The following is a 12,531-nucleotide window of genomic DNA, read 5'->3' on the forward strand; positions in this document are numbered from 1 at the left end:
GTGTTTTCTTCACATTGCTGTTAATTTAAAAAGAAGAAGTGATAAAGATGAAGAAGTTATTCTGCTCATTGAAAATATTCCCAACAGTCATTTTAGCTAAACTTCTTGGTATAGGAAATTTCCTCAGTAATGGAGATTCTGACTTGAGATCTCACAGAAATGAAAGAAGTATTTGAAATAATATTTATAGTTTTCCAAAGTCCATTGCTTTCTATTGTAAAATTTTAAAGTGTTTAAAGTATTATCAAAATTTCTTTAACTTTTTTTAATAAGAGAGAGAGAGAGAGAGAGAGAGAGAGAGAGAGAGAATTTTTTAGTATTTTTTAGTTTTTGGTGGACATAACATCTTTATTTTATTTTTATGTGGTGCTGAGGATCGAACCTAGCGCCCTGCGTATGCCAGACGAATGTGTTACCGCTTGAGCCACATCCCCAGCCCTCTTTAACATTCTTATTTCAAATAATTAGCCTTATAGCTCTGATAGTAGGGCCACATATATTAATCTTTTTCAAAGATTTAATGTACTTTGGTAAATATTTTTTGTGTTTTCCCCATGAAATGGAGAAATTTCGCAGGCTTCTTGGGAGTTGATGGATAGGGATTAATGAGACCAATTCTTACTTAGCCCATGATTCTAGATTCTAGGATGTTCATCTTTTTTTTATGGGTTCTTCATTAGACTATGAACTTCTATTATTAGAAAAACTAGCAAAAATGATAATAAGTTATTATTACTGGGAATTTTTAAGCTGTCCACAGAGTTGCTTTCTTTTTAGGAAAGAACATACAATGACTCACAGGTTCCTTGCAGGAGCCCCTTTAGAGGAAAAAAGGAGTTCAAAGGGACTGTCCCATGGATAACTCTGTGGAGGACTGTGAATTGATGCTTGTTCAACAGGGGAATTTCTTAAATATTCTTAAAGCTTTACCTACAGCCACACCTATCAGCAGTTTCTTTCTTTCAGCCAGAAATATTTGCAAGTTCATTGCATCTAAGATGTGAAATATGTACAATTTTCTCTTAATTGTTTTTATTCCCCTAAGAGATCTGCATTGAAATAAGAGGACTCTTCATGTTTGCTTGATTACTCATTTCCTGCAGATGTAAAACCTAAAAGTTGTCTGAAATGAGCACAGTAATAAATTGTGCATTATAAATGTGTTTCAAAGGATTCAAGTTCCTCTGAAATATTTGTTTAGTTAAAGGCCAAAGAAGGAATGAATCCCTAGTTTCTCTTTACTCCAGGAAATTTCTGTTTCTAAACATCAATGAAAATTTTTTATGCCACTAAGTAGCAAAAATGACAGTATTGGTGTTGATTAATTTTGGACTTTATGATTTTTAATTTCTACACTAAATCAGAATTGCACAGGTGAATTTTTGATAACCATTGTTCATCATTGTTTAATTTAAAGCCATAACATTTTAAACATTTATGGGACTGGTTTATAATACTGAATAGTATTTGATATATGTACCTTGTCTCTCAAGTTTTGGATAAAAATCACAGGTAAAATATTGTGAAAAGAAGAAAGCATCCCCATCTTTAAAAGTTATATAGAAAATGTAAATTCATAAACATCCATAAGAAATCATTATGGTATTTAATCACCTTTATAATTTAAAAATGAACCAAAATGAAGGTTTTATAGAAAAACTGAACTATATTCTTATGATTTGGTTGGATATCTGTGGCATTTACATGAGTAGAATAAAAAGAACAAAAAGATAATTTTCTCACGTAGAAGACAAAGATGTTGGTTAGCATAGTTAAGGTAGGTTTTATGCAGTGACTGCTGGTAACAGGAGAAGGAGCAAGCAGAATTCCATTCTGACTTGCACACAGGTGCCTGGACATTATAAAGGAAAATAGATCAGGATGGGTAGAGGCAGGGATTGAGCGGAAGCACCCAGAAGTGAAACATTATAAAGGGATGGTCAGTGTCCAGGAGAGCAGGCTGGCTGTCTGCTCCTGGCAGTGATAGGGGTTAGGGATTCTGTCTTCTCAGAGAGACTTGGAGACAGAGGCCCTGTCCTTTCTGATGCTTACATTTCAAAAGAATAGCTCTCAGATCCTTGAAAAGGACATTCCTGAGTTGCAGGAGATACATATATAACTCAAAAGAATATATTCACAATAATTAGTACCTTCTAATAAATTCTCTAAGAAACAGATTCAGGACCTGCCATTGTGTATTGGCTAGTACAAATAGTAAATCCTTCGAGAGTCCTGAGGTTACCCAGACACAACTCAAGACAGTTGGGTCAGCCCTGGGACATGGCAGTGGACACTTAGAAGCTATGCTAGGCTTGGTCAAATGGATTAGTGTAGGGATTGGGGTGGAGACCTTACATGCTGAGAGTGCTCTGCTTTTCTCTCTCTCTCTCTCTCTTTTACTCTTTCTCTTTCCTCCCCCTGCTTTGTTTCCTCTAATGGTGTCAGGATGCACAGAAGGAAACAGAAACTACTACTGTAGATATTTTAAGCAAGAAGAATTTTAATACAGGACATTGTGTGCCTAAACAATTACTGAAAGTGATAAAGATGATCCTATGCTGGGCTTTAGGACAGAGCCCAGATGGACTCCACTGAGAAGTTACGGCCTCTGAGGTCTTCGTTAGAGCTATAAGTTCAAGAGCGATTCCTGGAGCTATTTTGTAGTGTCTGCATGCTGACATCAAGGAGCTGGCACTGCTACCACTGCAACTGTCTACCAACACTAAGGACACTGGAGAGCAATCCCCTTAGCTGCAGGCTAGGCATTGTCTCAGCCAGGCACTGACCCAAGTAGCTGTGGAATGGAGGCTGGAAGATTGCTGCAGGAACTCCTCACATTTCTGTAGTCTTGTGTGAAACAGAAGTAAACACATAGCTTTGACCTTGCTGCTTGCTTCCAAATCTTCTAAGCAATAAAAACGATTTTGCATCAGTGCTTTAAAAGGTATCTTTCTATTTTCCCCTTCCTTTTTATCCTCTCCTCTAATGAGGACACACTTATTCCATGAAAAGCTCTAACCATTGCTGAAATTTAAAAATTATACATGAAATAGATAAATCTCATACTAGGTGAATCACAGGTCAGAAGGCACCTGAAGAGTCACTGTCCCACAGGTTATGTGCAGTGATAGAATTGAACATTCTGGCATTTGGGAGAATAAAGACAGATTAGCTCTAAATGGAATTAGGATAGTTGTAGCTATGACCCTAACACTTTCCATGGAAAGATGCATGCAGTTGTCCAGGGGGAGTGGGTGGAGGGTCCTCTTAGATAGAGGGAAGTGTCAACTAAAAAAAAATGTAGGTTTTAGAATGTTTGGTGAGCACCATCCCAATGCAAGTTTAAGAAGCTCTAGCTAGAAAATCTGACCTACTCCTAAGCAGGAGGCTCTGATCCCTGAAAGAACAAAAATATCTAAATAAAGTATTGGCTAGTCTTTCTCCAACCTTGCTTTTTATAATAGGAATTCAGTGTATGACAGTCATAACTAAGATTTGCTTTCCTGATAATTTTTTCTCTTGAACCGAACTCAATATTTATTTCTTAAGCTTAAAAGAACACAGACTGTCTTTATTATTATGGGAACATTAAACATTTAATTTTCTGATTCATTTAACAAATAATAAGTGCCAATTTTGTGCCGGATGTAGTCTTTCTACAGAAGAAAAGCAGATGATTGTGTCTGGGATGGAAAGTCTTTAGTGAGGAAACAGGTGTACAGATATCACTACAATCAGACAGTGGCTCTGAAGGGGTGTGTAGGGAATGCCACAGGAACTCAGGAGGTGCTCATGCCACTGGGAGGTAGTGAGGGCTTCCTGGAGGAAGCAGCATTTTAACTGAGAGACAAAGGCAGGGCAGGAATTTTTGGATAGTTTAATATGGAAAGGGCAAAGGATATTGTAGGAAAGAAGAAACACATTTTCATATCTCAGTGAGGAAAAAACTGAATATTGGGGAAAGAGATATGAGAACATGATGGGACCAGGAGGATATACAGGAACATACAGAAGATCAGCTACTGACTTCAGGAGCTTTAGGGTGCGAAATTGGGAAGTAGATGCTACAAGTACTGTGAAAACTTGGAGATGTGTCCTGAGGTCCAGAGAAACCAGTGAGAGTGCATGAATTTGATTAGGGCTTGTATTTGGAGAGGGGATGTTGCTCCAGGTGTGGTGAGCAATGTGAACCTCTCTCCCAAGGTCACTTAGTGTAGTTGATGGAGAGTAGGGCACAGAACCTGTCTTTAGTAGAGAGGAGTCTTTGGGATGGCAGAACTTAAAGTTGGACATGTTACTGGCACTTTTTATGGAAAGTTGAAAAGGCCAAGTGGCATTTATGGAAGTAAGATAGAAAAACCTATGCTCGGGGGTGGGGGGGTCAGTAGGTTCAAGTCCCAGTGGCATCTATAATTAGTTTTGTGATACTGGCTATGTCACATGTCCCTGAACATCTAGAGCTATAGTGAATGACGTGAGAACTGTTAAAACTTCATAATCAGATTCATTCCATTGTTCTTCCTTTTTCTTGTCCCTTTTTGTTCCTCTTCAATCCTCTTTGTCTATTCTGGTGATCTTTCCTCTGTTTTGATCAAGTTCCTACCTTTCTCTTTCTCTCTCTTTTTATCATCCCCCTACCCCCACCTTATTTTGGATTAGTTTGTACTTATCAGAGAAAACATTTGACCTTTGACTCTTTGCTACTGGCTTATTTCACTTAGCGGGATAGTCTTCAGTTTCATAAAGTGTCAATGGATTGAAGAAGGTGTAGTGGGGGTGGGGTGTTGGGGACTGAATTGGAGCCCATTGTGCTTCATGCTTTGGTGATTATGTCAGGGTACATACTAAAAAAGGGGGGCAGGGAGAAGGGAAGGAGGGAGAGAGAGAAATAGGCAGAATGCAAAAGAAAAAAGTAAATAAAAAAAATAAAATGCTACCCTAACAAAACACACACACACACACACACACACACACACACACACACAACAGCAGCAGCAGCAGCAACAACAACAACAAACCCAAAAAATAAAAAAAAAAAAAGCAAAACCTTCATAATCTACAAGATCAGTATTTCCGGTCCTAAATTTCTATATGTCTTTAACAGATAGAGATCTGTTGAAATGTTTAGTGGGTTTTGCTGTCATGCTCTTGTATTTGGCCTTCAAAGTTTGGGTGAACCAAGACTTAGATCCAAAGGTCTTGGATTTAAGTTTCAGTGCTATCAGTACTGGCTTCATGACCTTGAGAAAGTCGTTTATCCTTCCTGACCCTATTTCCTTAAATATAAAGCTGGGGTAGTGTTTGTCTTGCCTACCACAGGTTGTTTTGAGGACCAGATGTGATGACTAAAACATTGTGTAGTCTATAAAGTGCCAAAGGAAACACTCTACAAGAAAGTAGCAGTCCTTACTGTAATTCCTTGGGGGGAGATACAGTGTGTACAGAGGCAGTACCTGTGAGAACAGAGAGTAATAAACATAAAGGAAACATTTTAAATAAAATGTAGCTAAAAAGTAGTCAGTGACTTCTGTAAGAAAGAGAAAGAAGATGAAGAATGGGAGAATACAGTTGCTCACTTTGACTATGTGGATCATTAAAAAATTGTAAAATCTCTGTGCTGGACATTGTAGGTTTATTTTAATGCAAAAGGTAGTGTCATGCGGTTAGTTTTTGAAGTGTGGCTCAATAGCAAGCCAAAATGAAAATTTTACTTGTGAATTTCAAAAAATCATATAAAAAACTACCAGTGTTTTAAAAAGTCATTTGCATCTCTGTATTTTTCACTAACATTTTTTATATAAAATACTTCAGATGATAAAAATAGATAATTTATTGGTTTACTCTGGAAAGAATACAGAGAAAGGTAAGCTACAAAACAGTCACGTTTTATCAGCACATTTCTAAATGCCTTGTGTATAAAGTTGGAAATCTAGAAGTGCAAAAGAAGCATCTATAGAAACTGTAGCAAGCTCTGATATAAAGTTCTAGCCATGGTTCTGCTCACGGACTCCACAATAGCTACCATAAAGGGAGCATTTCAGACTTAGTGCTCTGTAGCTCTTCCCTCAGAAATTCCTCAGTCCTTCATGCATAGTTGGAGGAATGCAGACCTCTGGAGGTTGTATTTTATGGGTTGCTATGGAAGTGTCTAAATATTATGAACAATGCTGTTGTATATGTATACAATGGAATTAGGGCAGCTAGAAATTATTTTCATATCCCTGAAATATAAGCTTCCAATTTAAAAGAATGGCAGGAGTTGTTTTTTTTTTTTTTTTTTTTTTTTTTTTTTTAATAAGTGAATTATCCTTTATTGAATGTTTGGATCCTCAGTGGCAAGTCTTGGGATTTCCAAAGAGCTTTCAGGGCAGGGAGAGACCTGAAGACTCTCACAGGAAAGTATAAGCAGAGCCTGGGGCCAGAGACCCAGGGCAGGAGCAGTGACGAGCATGGTATCCTGCAGGAGCTACAGTATAACACTGGTGTTACAAGCAGAAGTGCTTTAAAATCTCCCCCCAAAGGTGTGTTTGGAGGGAAACAAAATAATACAATTCTAGGTTCCAGCAGGTCCCCAACAGCAAGAGAAGCCCCCCTCTTCTACCTCCCTATTTTGCACCATGGGATTCTGCACTCTCAGCTCCTCAGGGTTACATGTTTAATTTTTTTTTTTTTGGATTCCAATAAATGTTTATGAAACTTAGTTGTAATTTTAATACCCACTGTAAAATACACTGCTCTCTTCCTCCCACCTAGACCTAAGGTAGGGTTCATTAAATAAGAAAGACAGTTCTCTGTATGCATCTTTTTGAATAACAGTTCTCTGAATGCTCTCTTCTTCTGTAGATGTGCTAAAAGACAGTTTCCTCTCTGAACATTTCTAATTTGTGAATTCGAAATGCAACAAGCCCACGTCACACGCTGCCCCAAGTGAACAGGAACTAACTGCAGCTGGCTTTGCGGCTTGTTTTTTTTTTTTTTTTTCCTTTTTCTCTCCTCTTTCTGACAGCTGCTGCTGAACATCTTCCTTTTCATGAAAGAGGGGAACACATTTCTCACAAGCCCTTCTGTCTCCACCAAGAAAATCAACTTAAAAAACTGAAAATGTAAAAGGACTGAAGTTTTACTTTGCAGAGTGGAGGGAAATCCACTGGTCTCAATATCTGAGTAAAGTATCCATCTTATGTTGCATCTCTATTTTCCCTGCCTGTGAGGAGAGGGAGCTCTTCTTCTGCCGCAGTCTGGCTGGGCACAATTCAGGAAGTTTGAATTGTGGAAGTTTGCTGGCAGCTGGAAGTTTGCTGGGGCCCCTTTGGCTGTGGCTCTCAACACTCTTCCCTGTTTTCTTTTTGGTTCCTTGCTAAAATAGCATGAAAATAAAATCTTATTTATTTATTTTTATTCTGATTAGTTACACATGACAGCAGAATGCATTTTGATACATTGTATACAAAGAGAGCACCATGTCTCATTCCTCTGGCTGTACAGATACAGAGTCACACTAGTTGTGCAATCATACATGTACATAGGGTAATAATGTCCGTCTCAATAAAAATAAACTTTAAAAAGACTGTTCCTATTGACATAAATTTTTAAAAATATAGTATATGCTGCCGCCACCTCCATTTTTTTTTTTTTTTTTTTTTTTTTTTTTTTTTTTTTTTGGTGGTGCTGCAGATTGAACCCAGGGCCTCATACAAGTGAGGCAAGCACTCTACCAACTGAGCTATATCCCAACCCTTGCCACCTAGATATTCTTGTATAGAATACTCTCTTAAAAGGCTAGGAGGTCTAGAAAAAAAACATAATAAGGAGAAGTTGTAAAATGTCTGTTAAATGAAACATCATCTGAGAATCATTCCCAGACTTGAAATTGACCATTTTCCTTCTTCTTTTGAAGTCCTTAGTGTATAATGAAAGAAAGTCAGCAAAAGGGTTCAACTGTAATCCAGAGTAAATATAACAGACTTAAGAACTAATCAAATTCTGCAGCAGTCTTGGTATAGTCTCATACCCAAATATTATTTGAAAGGGGGCTCAATAGTCTAGTATTCAAAATAGGCTTTGCTATAGAGATTCTTGTTATATTCCATGTAATAAATGCTTTATATTCATGGAGTCTGTATAACTTTAGTTTTCATTCAAATATCAAACAAAAGATAGAAATGTAAAGGACAAATATAAAAATAAAAATAACTTGGTTTTCATTAGGAACTACTCAGAAGCTTCTTGCTATTGCTTTCTCCTCATGAAATAGAAATTCAAACAATTAGCATAAAGCTCTTTAAATGTCTGACATGAAAAATAATTGTTTTGAAAATATTAGTGGTAGACATGTGGTGATAGGTAAGTGGTTTTCAGTAAACACATTAACAACCAGCAGGGTTCTGGAGTGCAGCTGTGGTCTTCCTGCCTGGTGAGACATGATTCTACTGAGTGGACAGAAATCACCTACAACTCACTGTTTCTAGGTTAATGAATTTCTCAAGAAGGAAGTAGGTTAGTTAACTGTGTCATCTGTGAGCAGCTTGAACATGACACAGAGATAGCCAGTATTTTATATGCTCCATCAAATGACAGGGCGCATGGTGTCATTCAATATTTTGGAGAGATGCAAGGCCTCACATCATCCTTTTGTCAAAGATTCCTTATCTCCCCTTGATTGAAGTCTTCAAAATGTTTGCTCCAGATGAAAGAATAACAGAATATATTGTGATGATCAATTTAGTTCTTTCTTGCAGTCTGTGAGGTAATGGATTCTATGCCAGTGGTTCTCAACCAGGAATGATTTTTGTCCTCCTTGGGATATTTAACAACTTCAGAAGACATTTTGGATCATGGTGACTAGAAGTGGGGGGCAAGGATAATGAAAGTGTACCCCAGCACTGGATGGCCTCCACACATAAAATCAGCTCCAGTGTCAACAGGGTCATCGTCCAGAGCCCTGTTATAAATTCTCAGAAAGAACTAATTTCATATCATATATATATATATATATATATATATATATATATATATATACACACACACACACGCGTGCACACATACATACACACGTATGATATAATTTTGAAGTATTTTCATTCTTTTATGATTAGAAGACTAAATGTTTTAATTTTCCATGTTTTAGAGTTTTGATATAAAATCATAGTTATGTTAGACAGTTTGAATCTGCAGGACCCGATTGTAGTTTTTGGGGTTTTTTTGTTTGTTTGTTTTTTGTTAGTTTTTTGGTACTGGGGATTAAACCCAGGGGCACTTAACTACTGAGTCACATCCCCAGCCCTTGTTATTTTTCATTTTTAGACAAGGTCTTGCTAAATTGCTGAAGTTGGCCTCAAACTTGTAATCTTCCTGCCTCAGCCTCCTGTGCCACTGGGATTATAAGCATGTGCCACTGCATCTGGCCTGAATGTATTTTTGAAGACATTATAAGGAGATTAATTTGCTCTTCTGTTTGCTCACTTATAAACCTCCAAAATGAGGCTATCTCCCAACCTGACAACTAGTCGAAAGAGAAATACAGGAAAAGAAGTTCTAATCCACATTTAAGATACAACCACTGAAGACACCATCATAGTATTTTGCTGAGTTATTAACCCATCTGAGTTTTCTTCATTTTGTTGGAGGACGAGAGTGGCATGAGATACATAATATTATTACTGCATAGTTAAGTATCACTGCAATTCTGCTTATAAGCTATAGAATTCTGCATCCATCTTGGATTCCAACCGTGAGAACTCTCCTCCCACCCATCTCTTTCATTGCAACAGGGGGCAGGGAAAAGGAGATCCGGAAAAGGACTGGAAAGGCTGTGGATGCAATTCACTCACTTCAGAGAAACAAAGCGGCAGTGCATGGCTTTGCCATAGCATGAGGCCATGTTAGAAGAAACCTCATTTCACAGAAATCAGCTGATAAAAAGCTCAGTCCCTAATTGGAATTGGCCCATATATGTCTGTCCATATATAGCTTTTACCAAGCTGGGGGTAAAAATAGTACTGCATGTCAATAAATTAAATTGTAGTAACTCTGACCCTCCATCACTGTTCTTGCAGAACATTCCTGAATTATTTCTGGACTCTTCAAGAGTTTCCCACATGTATTAACCACCTTCATCACCTTCTCTGTCCTGTACTGTTCCTCTTGGTTGGTATCCATTGCCTTTATGCTCCCGAAATGCACCTTTGCTAGTGGTGCCCTTAGTGGATCAGGATCCTGCTCAGGAGCCCTGTCCAGATTCTCTGAGCTGGGAGTTGTGGATCTGGTTCTAAGCAGTCAGTGAAAATGTTCTGCTCTCCAATTTCATGCTTTCTTCTGACCCCAGGGCCCACCCACAACATTGTCATCCCTGGGGATACATGACGTCTTTGTAAGGGCAGCTCCTTCAGCTCTATATCACCCATAAGCAACTCCAAAATGAGCAGAAAACCCAAGTACAAGCAGAAGCCCAGACATGGGGCTAATCCTTCTCACCCCAATAGCTGTTCTAGTGTTGGTAGAAAAACTAATAGTGATATTTTAAACAATTTTCCATAACTACTTCTTAGTTGTCTTTCAAATTCTTTGGTGTTCAGTTTCATCCATCGCATGCTATTAAACGAGGGGGAAAAAGACTTTTTTAGAAAGAGGAATGGATTAAGGAGTAAACATTATAGTTCATATGTCATCAGCCAAGAGCAATGTTGGATACAAAGAAGAATTTTGTTTAGCCTAAAACGTTTTAAGAATCCAGGTCAGTGGAGACTTTTACTTTTAGCTACGCTGAAGAACTGAGGTTTTTACCCTCCTCCTCCTCCTCCTCCTCCTCCTCCTCCTCCTTCACAGGGGTGTACCAAGGATTGAACTTGGGGTCACTCAACAACTGAGCCACATCCCCAGCCCTATTTTGTATTTTATTTAGAGACAGGGTCTCACTGAGTTGCTTAGGGCCTTACTTTTGCTGAGGCTGGCTTTGAACTCGTGATCCTCCTGCCTCCCAAGCCGCTGGAAGAACTGAGGCCTTTTCTGATTACGACTTTTAAATTCTTCATCTCCAACATGATCACTCACTTGAATAGCAGACTCAAGTGTGTGAATGCCAACTCACAGACTCCATTTGAGTGTCAGAGAGGAATCTCAAAATGTCACGTTGAGGACTGCACCTCCACAATCACCCTGTTCTAACTCCCTCACACTTCCTTGTCTAAGTCTGTGGCAACTCCAGTGTTCCTATTCCTCAGGCCAAAAGCTTTGGAGTCACTCTTGATTCCTACTAAGATTTATCTTTCTCCCTCCATGAAACCCATTACCAGTTTTGTGAATTCCAGTGCACAGAACTTCTGTTACCTCCACTAATACTGTCCTCAGACCAAGCCACCGAGATCTCTCATCAGGCTTACTGTAATACATCATGAAGATAATTATAATAAGTCTTCTGACTAGATTCCTGCATCCATGTTGGGCTCCTAAACTAGTTTCAACACATATTCTATAAGTTAGAAGGCTTAAAACTCTCCAACAGAACCCAGTGTCACTCACAGTGAAAGTCAAAATTCTTTAAAGGACCTGGAAGGCCCTTCAAAATATGCTTCCGATTACCTGTTAGACCTGGTCTCATCTCCTATCTAAGCCAGCTTCTTGAGTATCTGACCTGTGTAGTCACATGAGGTCATGTGTTCAGATGATTCCCACCCATGATTTAAGGCTCATGAAGTTCTTAATTCTGAACAAGGGCCCCCACTTTTTTAAGTTTGTGCTGACACCTACAAATTGTGTAGCTAGCCCTCCCCTGGTACTCTTCTGCTCACCCCTACCCTCAGGCTGACCTCCTGAGACCATTCTGAACACTCCAGGCATTCTCTTGCCTCCGTGGCTCTTTGGACATGCTGTTCCCTCTGCGGTGCTGGCCCCTTCACCCAGGGAGCTTCTGTGACTCAGGCCTTCGTCTTCACGTCTTTACCCATGTGCTGACTTTTCAATCACACCCTAACCACACTCTTCATATTACAAACTCTTTCACCATTCTCTATCTGATGTGTTTTTCTCTCACTGAACTGATGACCTTCTTAAACTTTTTGAAAATTTTCTTTGATTATCATGGTTGTGTATTATCTATACTTGCTCTCGATTATAAGAAGCCTCATGAAGGCCATGATCTTTGTTCTTTGCTCTCTGTGCATGATGAATAAGTATGTGTTGAGTCAACGTTGAAGATTGGTAGCAGGGAATAAAGCTTCAATAACTAATCGTGTAATATAGATTAATGTGTTATGTTTAGTTTTATTGCAGAATGTGACTCTCAGCCAATCATTTGTTGTGTCCATATACTGTGCATCTCATTCTAATTCAAAGAGTAATGGGTCAAGATCCTCTAAGGGCTACCGAAATATGATAAAGTTACAGTTTATCTAAACATAGGCAACTTGAGGCCGATTTTGAAATATAACATATATTGCGGGGAAGGGCATTAATGGTTTTTCAACATAAAAAAACCTAGTGAGTTGGGATTCCTTATTATAAGCAAACAAAAAAATGTACCCCTGCATTCCTCAG

Source organism: Spermophilus citellus (genome assembly GCF_964194105.1).
Source record: "Spermophilus citellus genome assembly, chromosome: 6".
NCBI lineage: Eukaryota > Metazoa > Chordata > Mammalia > Rodentia > Sciuridae > Spermophilus > Spermophilus citellus.